Source organism: Nothobranchius furzeri, chromosome 11, assembly GCF_043380555.1.
Source record: "Nothobranchius furzeri strain GRZ-AD chromosome 11, NfurGRZ-RIMD1, whole genome shotgun sequence".
In the NCBI taxonomy this organism is placed as follows: Eukaryota; Metazoa; Chordata; class Actinopteri; order Cyprinodontiformes; family Nothobranchiidae; genus Nothobranchius; species Nothobranchius furzeri.
The window spans coordinates 52,296,193-52,305,368 of NC_091751.1; positions in this window are offsets into that span (position 1 = coordinate 52,296,193).

Consider the following 9,176-nt stretch of genomic DNA (forward strand, 5'->3'; position numbering starts at 1 on the left):
TTTTTTACTTTAATCAGTTCACTGTTTATTATTTGAGTTGCTTCATGTATATTTAATCCTGAATAAAACAATGTGGTATCATCTGCAAATAAAACTGTACCAAGTAGACGAGATACATTTACAAGGTCATTAATAAACAACATGAACAGTTTAGGTCCGAGGACCAACCCTGGTGGCACTCCATATTGAATATCTTTCAATTCAGATCTGGCATCATTTATTTGAACAAACTGTTTTCTATTGTCTAAATAACTATTAACCCACTGATGAGCCACACCTCTTATTCCACACCGATGTAATATAAGAAGTAACCTTGAATGATCAATGACATCAAATGCCTTCTTTAAGTCAATAAAAACACTAATTAAATAGTTTTTATTGTATATTGCTGATGATATTTTATCTACTAAGTCCATTACTGCCATTGCTGTTGAATGTTTGGTTCTGAGACCATACTGTTCATGGTTTAGCATTTTATTTTTGTCAATGAATTTATCCATCCTTGATGCAAACACTTTTTCTAATATTTTGGAAAACTGCAAAAGCAGTGACACTGGCCTATAATTAGTGAAACTCTGTTTATCACCACTCTTAAACAAGGGCGTCAGTTTGTTTTCAGAATTGCTGGGGACAATAACCATACACTTGAGTGGGGTTTAAAAATTGCTGGGGACAATAAAGTAGGCTAGCACAGGGGTCGGCACCCCGCGGCTCTGGAGCCGCATGCGGCTCTTCCATCCATCTAATGCGGCTCTCTGTGTTTGTAAAAATAATGAATGGATATTTAAATAAAATGCTTTATATTTTACTGCATTAATTTTACACCTGTATGCCAATTCTAAATGTAAAGATTGTCTGTGTAAACCTGAACAGTTCCAACCCGGTCTTACTGTGAGACCGGGTTGACGCGCCACGCTTGTGCGTAATCATAGGCGCTTTATGAGCTGAAGAGGATGTGAGATTCTGGGATTCTCCTCAGACGGCTCCTGGATGTGTCGCCACATTGGAGACAGGAACAAGCACTATTCAGCCAAAGTTTCATAATCAGGGAACATTTTCTAAGTGACAAGTCTCTCTGAGAGACAGGGTTTGGAAAACACTCACTTCAGTGGGAGGAACTTTCCCGCATGCGCTCTGGGTGGCTCTGGGGTTAATCAAGTTTAATTGTTTCTCTTTGCAACAATCTTCACAGGAAGGCAAAACATTTAAACGGCAGGTTACAGATATTTACATTAGACTGTTTATTTTGACAGATGAACTCAAGGATGTTGCTTGGTTTGAAAGAATTACCCCGACCCACACTGATGCCTGCGCATGGATGAGCTGACATTTTAATCGTTAACGCACATCGCGGAGGTAAAATATTCCCATCAGAACATCAGAGCTTTATACTGGACACTGTGTTCAGCGTGGCTCGGAGCGCCCACGGTGGACAGTGAGCTGAAGATCTGTAGAGGGGTTCGCAGCGCAGCGCAGAACCACGCCGCATGCGATAAGATTTCCTCCCACTGAAACAGGCTGGAAACCCGGTCTCTCTGAGGGATGTGTCACTTGGAAAAGTGTTCTTTTTATGAAATTATGAAACTTTGGCTGAACAGCGCTTGTTCCCGTCTCTAATATGGAGACGCATGACGCATAGAGACATTTGATCATGCACAAAGTTTATGTGGAGCAGAAGCGGTCGGGCCACGGCAGGTGAAATGTTCCTAGCCTACATGAAGTGTAACATTAATGTGTTACTGGACATGCTGGTCTGGTTGGTTAAACCAGTGTTTGAAGTGGAAAACAAACACACACACACACACACCAATTAAAATAATGCTGATAGCGTGGACTAGAAGACAGGTGATGGGTTACGTATTTAAATGATGATCAGGCTGCTGTAAAATGTAATCTCCATCCACATCCAGACACAATTATCCTCTATTCTTTCTCTATTTGCTCTGCTCTTGTCTGGGCTGATCAGCTGATGGTGCGCGCGGCGCGCCTAACTAGCGGCTGATTCACATTTTACGCATTTGGAGAGGTGGGCTGGATGCTTTGCGTTTACTGGAAGATGGTCCACTTAACGCACGGGTGTAGACTACATATTAATGACAAATGAATGAAAATTAAACTGGGAGTTTTTACTTCATATTTTATAAATAAAAATGATGGGGGAACACATTTATGACGTCTTTTTAAACTAAATTTTCTAGCGCGACCTGCCTGCTTCACTAAGTCACTGCTTATTAAGGTCCGTCCAAAATTACCGTAGGAAACTGGTCATAATGGCTCTTTGATGGGAACAGGTTGCCGACCCCTGGATAAGATCTGAGCTGGTAAAACAAAAATCCTCATCAGCAGGCGTTTTTGAAAGTGGGGGGGACACAGCTGCCAATCACAAATTTTGCCGGGGACATGTCCCCGGCGTCCCCGGTTAAAATGACGCCTATGCTCTTAAATATTGGAACCACCGTGGCAATTTTCGTTAAATCAGGGAAGATTCTTGTAGATAGTGACACATTACAGATGTAAGTGAATGGTTCAATAACAGATTCGATTATAGGTTTTACAATCACCATGTCTAAGTCATCACAATCACTTGATCTTTTGCTTCCACAGTTTTTTACAAACTTTCTTGTTTCTTGTTGTTCTACTTTGTCAAAGAAACTACTATTGATGTTTCTAGTTATTGTGTTCATTTTGTCTTGTATTATTGGTTTGCTTTCCACCAGACTCCTCCCTACATTGAATTCATTAGAAATTTCTTCAACTTTATAAATGTCTTTATTGTTGCACATATTTAAAAACAAATATGCAACAATCAGCCAATAATGTTCTTAACAGGAAGGCGTGCTTCTTTGTGAGGGACGCATTTGTGAAATAATTGGGGAATATGTGCATTGTGATTGAAATAAACAGAAAAAAATGAAAGTTTGATGAGTAAATGAACAAGTGAGGGAACAACCTCGGTCCATTGGGCTGTTTCTCAAGGGGAATTTACCTGCTGGTAACAAAAGATGATATCAGAAGGAAATCAATACTGATTTTACTTTAACTAACTAATTTTTTTTTTTTTACTTTTGATTGCATCACACGTACATGAGTGTTATTTAAGGCAGTTTTTCCCAGGTTGATGATCCGGTCTAAAGATTCTGTCACAGATTTTATTTTTCTCCCGTGATGGAAGAGCAATAAACATCTCTCTGTGAAACACACAGCATGAAAAGCCTTTTGTTTCACACTGGGAAGGGAGCATAAACAGTGTTGTTGTGAAGTAGCATCCCGATAGCAGCTTTGATCTTTATGCAGTACGGCTGTCATTATAAACGAGTCCTGTCAAGTTATTGCTGTTTGTGTGGAGCGCGATGCCGGACAGATTGTCAGACGTTTTACAGCCGGAAACAACTGCCTCAGGATAATGTTGTTTACAGAACAGGAAAGCGTGAGGATTGCATGGAATTGCAACCCGTGTGTGCCAGGATTAGAAGTTGTGGATGAAAAGAAGCATTGTTTCTTTTAAGGAAGCACATCTTTTTTTTAATCCGTGGTATGAATTGCTGATTGAACATGACATATTGAGGGGGCTGAACAGGGCCTTTGAGAATTATGACATAATCATAGACAAGTAAGGAAATGCGTCCCTGCTGGCTGGTATTAATTAAAAAGCAATTCCTTATTCGGCTAATTCACAGCATGAAATTTTGAACGGGAGCAGGTGATTAAAGATTATCGGATCTAAATGTAGAAATATGCCTTAAATATATTTATTTGCTTTGAAAAATATTCCAGTTTCTGGCCAACAATGGGGATTATTCCATGCATGAATTGAGAGTGATTGTTTATTCATAATTTCCCAGCTTTATGTAAAATGTTAATGAGATTTTACGTGAAATTAATCATAAAATCTAATTTTCTACACATAACACCTGTTTTACTGCTTTTCCAGTGTTACCAGTGGTCTGTGGCTGCTAAGTGTCGCAATACACTTCCAGTGATCTGATTCAATAAAGCTTGAGCAGCTAAATATAAAATCAATAAGATTCAGAACTCAGTAAGGTGTAATTTGGGTAAAGAAATTATTTAATGTTGGTTAATTAAACTGATAATGAAGCAACAAATAAAAATGTGGCTGATTACCTACCCAGCAACAGATGGTAGCACTCTTTTAGTAACTCAGAGCTGCAAAATGCATTTTGTAGTTTGTAGTTTTCTGGATTTTTTACATTTAAGTTCACATTATTCTGAAATATTTATGGATCCAAATGATCAGGGTGACGTTCACATTCAGACGTTGACATTCTAACTATATTTTAAATGGTGCTCCTGCAGTTCTCATTAAAAACAGCAGGTGTAAGATCATCCCGGAGAAGAATTACAAATCTCGTAAGGAGCGGGCCTTCTCATTCCCAAACTATGGAATGCCCTTCTCCCCCACGTACGACAGGCCCAGTCGGTCTGATCAAGTCGGTGCTGAAGGCCTTTTTTATATCGTTGTTGTTCAGTAACTGGGTTTACTATTTTATATACTCATTTGTGTTTTGTCCTGTGGATATTTTTTCTGCTAACATTGGCTAACCTTTTAGTGCAGTGTTTTATGTTTTATTAGCAGTTTTTGGTTTTACCCTATTGTGATTTTGTTTTTATCTAATCTTTGGCTGCCGACTTTTTTCCTTTTATTGGGTGTGTTTTTACTGAGCAAACTAGAAAAAGTCAAGATGATTTCTTGGATGAGACTTGTTCTCTTCACCCTCTTGGAGTAGAGTTGGCAGTGGAACACAAAGAGCATCCTTTAATCCTTCACAATAAGTGTCTCAAGTGAACACATATTTTTTTTAAAAAAGGCTGTGTAGCCTAGAAAAAAGCTTATTATGAAGCTTTTTTTTAGCTCCATAGGGATCCTAGGTTGGTGTACTTTAATAGCTTTATTTTGTAAACACCTTTAAAGGGACAACGTGTAGTTTTTATCATTAATCTCTGGAAATATCCATCAAAATTTTGTTTAAAATGAATTAAATTATGCCCAGTTGTTGAAAATAGTGGCAGCTTCTTAACATATTTCCTGCACCCTATCGCCAGGAATGATACACAATTACTTACATTAATAAATGAAGAAGTGTCACTTTAATATTGACACTTCCTCGTTTATTATTTTCCCTAAATTGCACTGATATTCAAGCTACCCTGCAAACAGTCAACGTCACATGGACGTGCAGATCATGTCTATGATGTATGTCTATAATGACTCTGTCTGTCCAGACCAAACTAGGTGTTTGCACAGTGGGTATGATCAGATTCACTTTTACATACAAGTATGTTATAAACTAGTAATAAACATGTCACATTATGCATGTACATATGCCTAAATCAGCAAAAACGGATTCAGCGCCACATCTTTAGTATTTTTTTTCCTCTCTGAGTGCTGTCTGCAGGTGGGCGTGTCCTGGAGAGCCCAGCTGTTGCTGTTCAGCCATCAGTGGTCAGGGGATTTATGGAGCGGCGTGACAACTCACCAGTGCCGGATGATACTCAGTCTTGGGTAGTTCTAGCCACTATCAGTCCTAGCTTTTGTCGTCTCAGAATCTGTTTTTTTTTTGTCTTGTTGTATCCTGACTCCACGTTAATCTGATCTGTTCTCCTGACCCATCTAGATTTCCCTCACCTGCCAAGAACATCATGCTTCAATAACTTTGGATTCACTCAAATCTTCAGCCACGTCGTTCACCTCTGACCACCAGCTCTCCACCGCCCACCTGCTCACCTGGAAACACCTGCAGTCTACTCCCGGTGCTCAGCTCCCAGCCTCGGTCTCTCGATCTCCCTCTCAGCCAGACCTGACCTGCTTCCCTCCTTGGCTTCCCAACCTCCTGAAAACCGTAAGCCTCCTCTCCCTTTGATTATTCTCTGCATCATTATCCAAAGACTCGTGTACATTCTCTCTCCAGAACACCCTGAAGCTCCTCAGCCCTCTGGATCTCCGTTTTCTCTCCTCCACAAAAATTTAATAAAATATGTAGAAACTTTTACTTACCTCTGATTCCGTGGTGATGGCTGAAAAAGTTCCACTTGTCAGCAGCCTTCATGCCATGTTGCGAGCACAGATGTGAACACGCTTTGACATGGCAGAACGGTTCTGCTTTTTTGAGATGCTCCCTGCTGAGGCAGTACAAAAAAGCAGCATGAAAAATATAACATGGGTGTTACGCAGGTTGGACATAAAACAATCCTCTGATGGGATTAAAAAGGAAACATCAGGGTGCACGTACAGGCTGGCAGGGAGGACAGATCATTCAATGCAGCGTCGGTGTTCTGTGGACTTTTCAAAAATATAAAAATAACAATAATAACATCTGGGGGGGTCAACTCAAACAATCCCCCAATTGAAATTAGACATCAGGGTGCACACAAAGACTGGCAGAAGGAGGCATTATAAAATTAGCAAGATTGAGATTTTCTTTTTATACTCTCAGCAGCACTTTTGACATTAACATCTTGTTAGGGAATGCTTTCAAGGCGAGTCGTGTAGGTGCATTTTTCCTTGTCCTTCTCTTTTTTTTTTTTTTTTTGGTCCTGCACAGAAGTTTCCTACATGTGGTAGCAATTGTAAAGTGGAGAGCGTCTTTCCATTTGAAAGGGATGCTAGCAGGTAGTCTGCTTCTAAATTGGTTGGCATTTCAGCCAAAGTTTGCTGAGTGACCGGAACGGTTCAGAGGCTGGAGAACAATCGGCCAATTGCTTGGAGCTGGGTTGAAGAGCCACAACGTGCGTCACAGCTAGAATGATTTATATTTACCTGTATGCTGTTGAAGGGCAGTTTTATAGAAGAAAAAAATTAAGTTTAACCTTTGAAAAGCTGTAGAAAGGTGGTAAAGAAGAATGATAATATGTGTGATAACACTAAACATGCAAATAAACAACATTAACTGTTCTGTTTCTTCTGAGATCATTAGACTGGACTTTTACTGTGTTATACTTTTCATTTGAGTTTTTATTTCACCAGTTGAACTATTGAGTCTAGATCCAAAGGTTATAGATTCAAATCCCTTTGAGGGAAATCTTAGTTTAAAAAGAGTGAAAACCCTATTAATGATATTCTCCTGTCACCTTGAAGAACATGAGAACACTCTGATACGAAATGGGTAACTGGAACAACCATTGTATAACCCCTTGAGGATCCAGGGCTGCGACCACCTCTAAAAGGTGCAAACTAGAGGAAATCCAACATGTGCCCTAGGCTGATGGTGCAGTACTTTGATGCAAGGGATACCGCTCAAGTTACGAGACTTTGTACCCCTAAGAATGCAATTGGGGACTTTTTCCATATTCATGGTCTGTTTGTCCACTTTCCTCTGCTTTTCTGGGGTTGGCTCACATGGGTGGCAGCCTCACCCCAAAATTCCACTATCTCCCCTCCGCCCCCGCTGCTGCTCTGTAATTATACTGTACCCGCTCTACAACGGCTCCGCTCCGGTGCGGAGACCTGAGGTGCGCAAACAGGCATGCATGGGATTTTCGAGATCTTGCGATACAGTCCGAGCAATAAACGCGGAAGTTAGATCCAAACACCCGTTGTGTGGGAGAAGCATGGAAATGAACTGTTTAATCTGCCCATCATTTGTGTTGAGAGATCAGCAGTGTTTGGATCAACAAAGTGTGACTACTTTGATAGCGGAAACTGTATTTATGGCTTATTTTTGTGCATTTAAAGTTCAGCCGCCATTGGTAGTTGTTAAAAGTTGTTAAACCTGTGCATATGAAACAAAAAACGCCTTTTGTTTATCGATTTATTGTGAAATAACGGAAGTTGTGCTTGCTCCTTTTCCTGTTGGGCGGTTGTGATTTCTGTCCATTGACTGCGGAGGTGCTCCAGCATCCGGCTAAAATAGAATCGATCCTATTTTTGCCGGATGGCGGAATGGCGGGCGGCGCACTGCGCCGCACGGCGGCAGTAGTGGAACAGCTCTGATTGACTACAACGGGACCGTTTTTGCTGCGGAGTTCGTGCCGGAGCGGAGCGCAGCGGAGCGGAGATAGCGGAATTTTGGGGTAAGCAGAGAGGCCCAAACTTCCCTCTCCCCAGCCACTTGGGGAATGTCAAGTTTCCTGGCCAGCCGACAAACACATTACCTGTAGCGTGTCCTGGTGACCAGGGGATATCTTAGCCAGATGCTCAAGTCACCTCAACTGGCTCTTCTTGTGATGGAGGAGCAGCAGATCTACTCTGAGCCCCTCCCGTATGAGGGAGCTTCTCACCCAGACACCTTTATTTTGACCTCTTGTATACACATTTTTTTCTCATGTTCACAACTTTAAAGCTCATGACATAGACGAGGGTAGATCAAATGCTAGATTTTCCTTTTGACCCAACTCTGTCTTCACCGCGGCAGACCAGTACAGCGCCCGCATCGCTGCAGACGCAGCACTGATCCACCTATCCTCCATCTTTCCTTCATTCATGAACAAGACCCCAAGATACTCAAACGTCTCCTCTTTAGGGTAGTATGTTTTCTAAGACATGGAGAAAGCATTCTACACTTTACCTGCTCAAGACTATGGTCTCAGATTAGTAGGCGCTGACTCTTGTCTTCTTCACACTCAAATGTGAACCACTCCAGCTAAAGTTGAAGATTAAGGTCTGCACATCATCTGCACATCATGTGCAAAAAGCAGAGCCCCTACCGTTAGACCACCTAAATGGACGATGTAAATGATAAGCACCAGCATGCTTACTTTCTCAGTTGTGTTTTACATGTGAATATAAACAAACAGTCACCGGGCATGCACTAAAATACTGACCCTTTTCCGGATCAGTATATTTACGCAGTTTCAGTAATAAGAACTGTGCATTACGAAGGATAGGTGGTCATGAAGAAAGAATAGTTATTTTTGTCTTGTCAAACTTATGAAAATGGATTCTCATCGAAAAGCAAGACATTTTTCCATATTCATCTGTTCGATGATGCGATCATTTATACAGCGCCTGAGAAGGTGATGCAGACTATCAGTGGCGTGCATTCAGCGCTACAGCGTGGGCTGCTGTGTCAGTTCTATGCATTAAGTTTGTTTAGGAGATAAACTGACAGATGAAAATGTTATCTGAGTTTTCTCACTAACACATCATTTAATTTGAATACATTTTATATATTATATGTTGTTTGTGAATTCTGCAGACGTACTGTCTTGGACACAGCTCT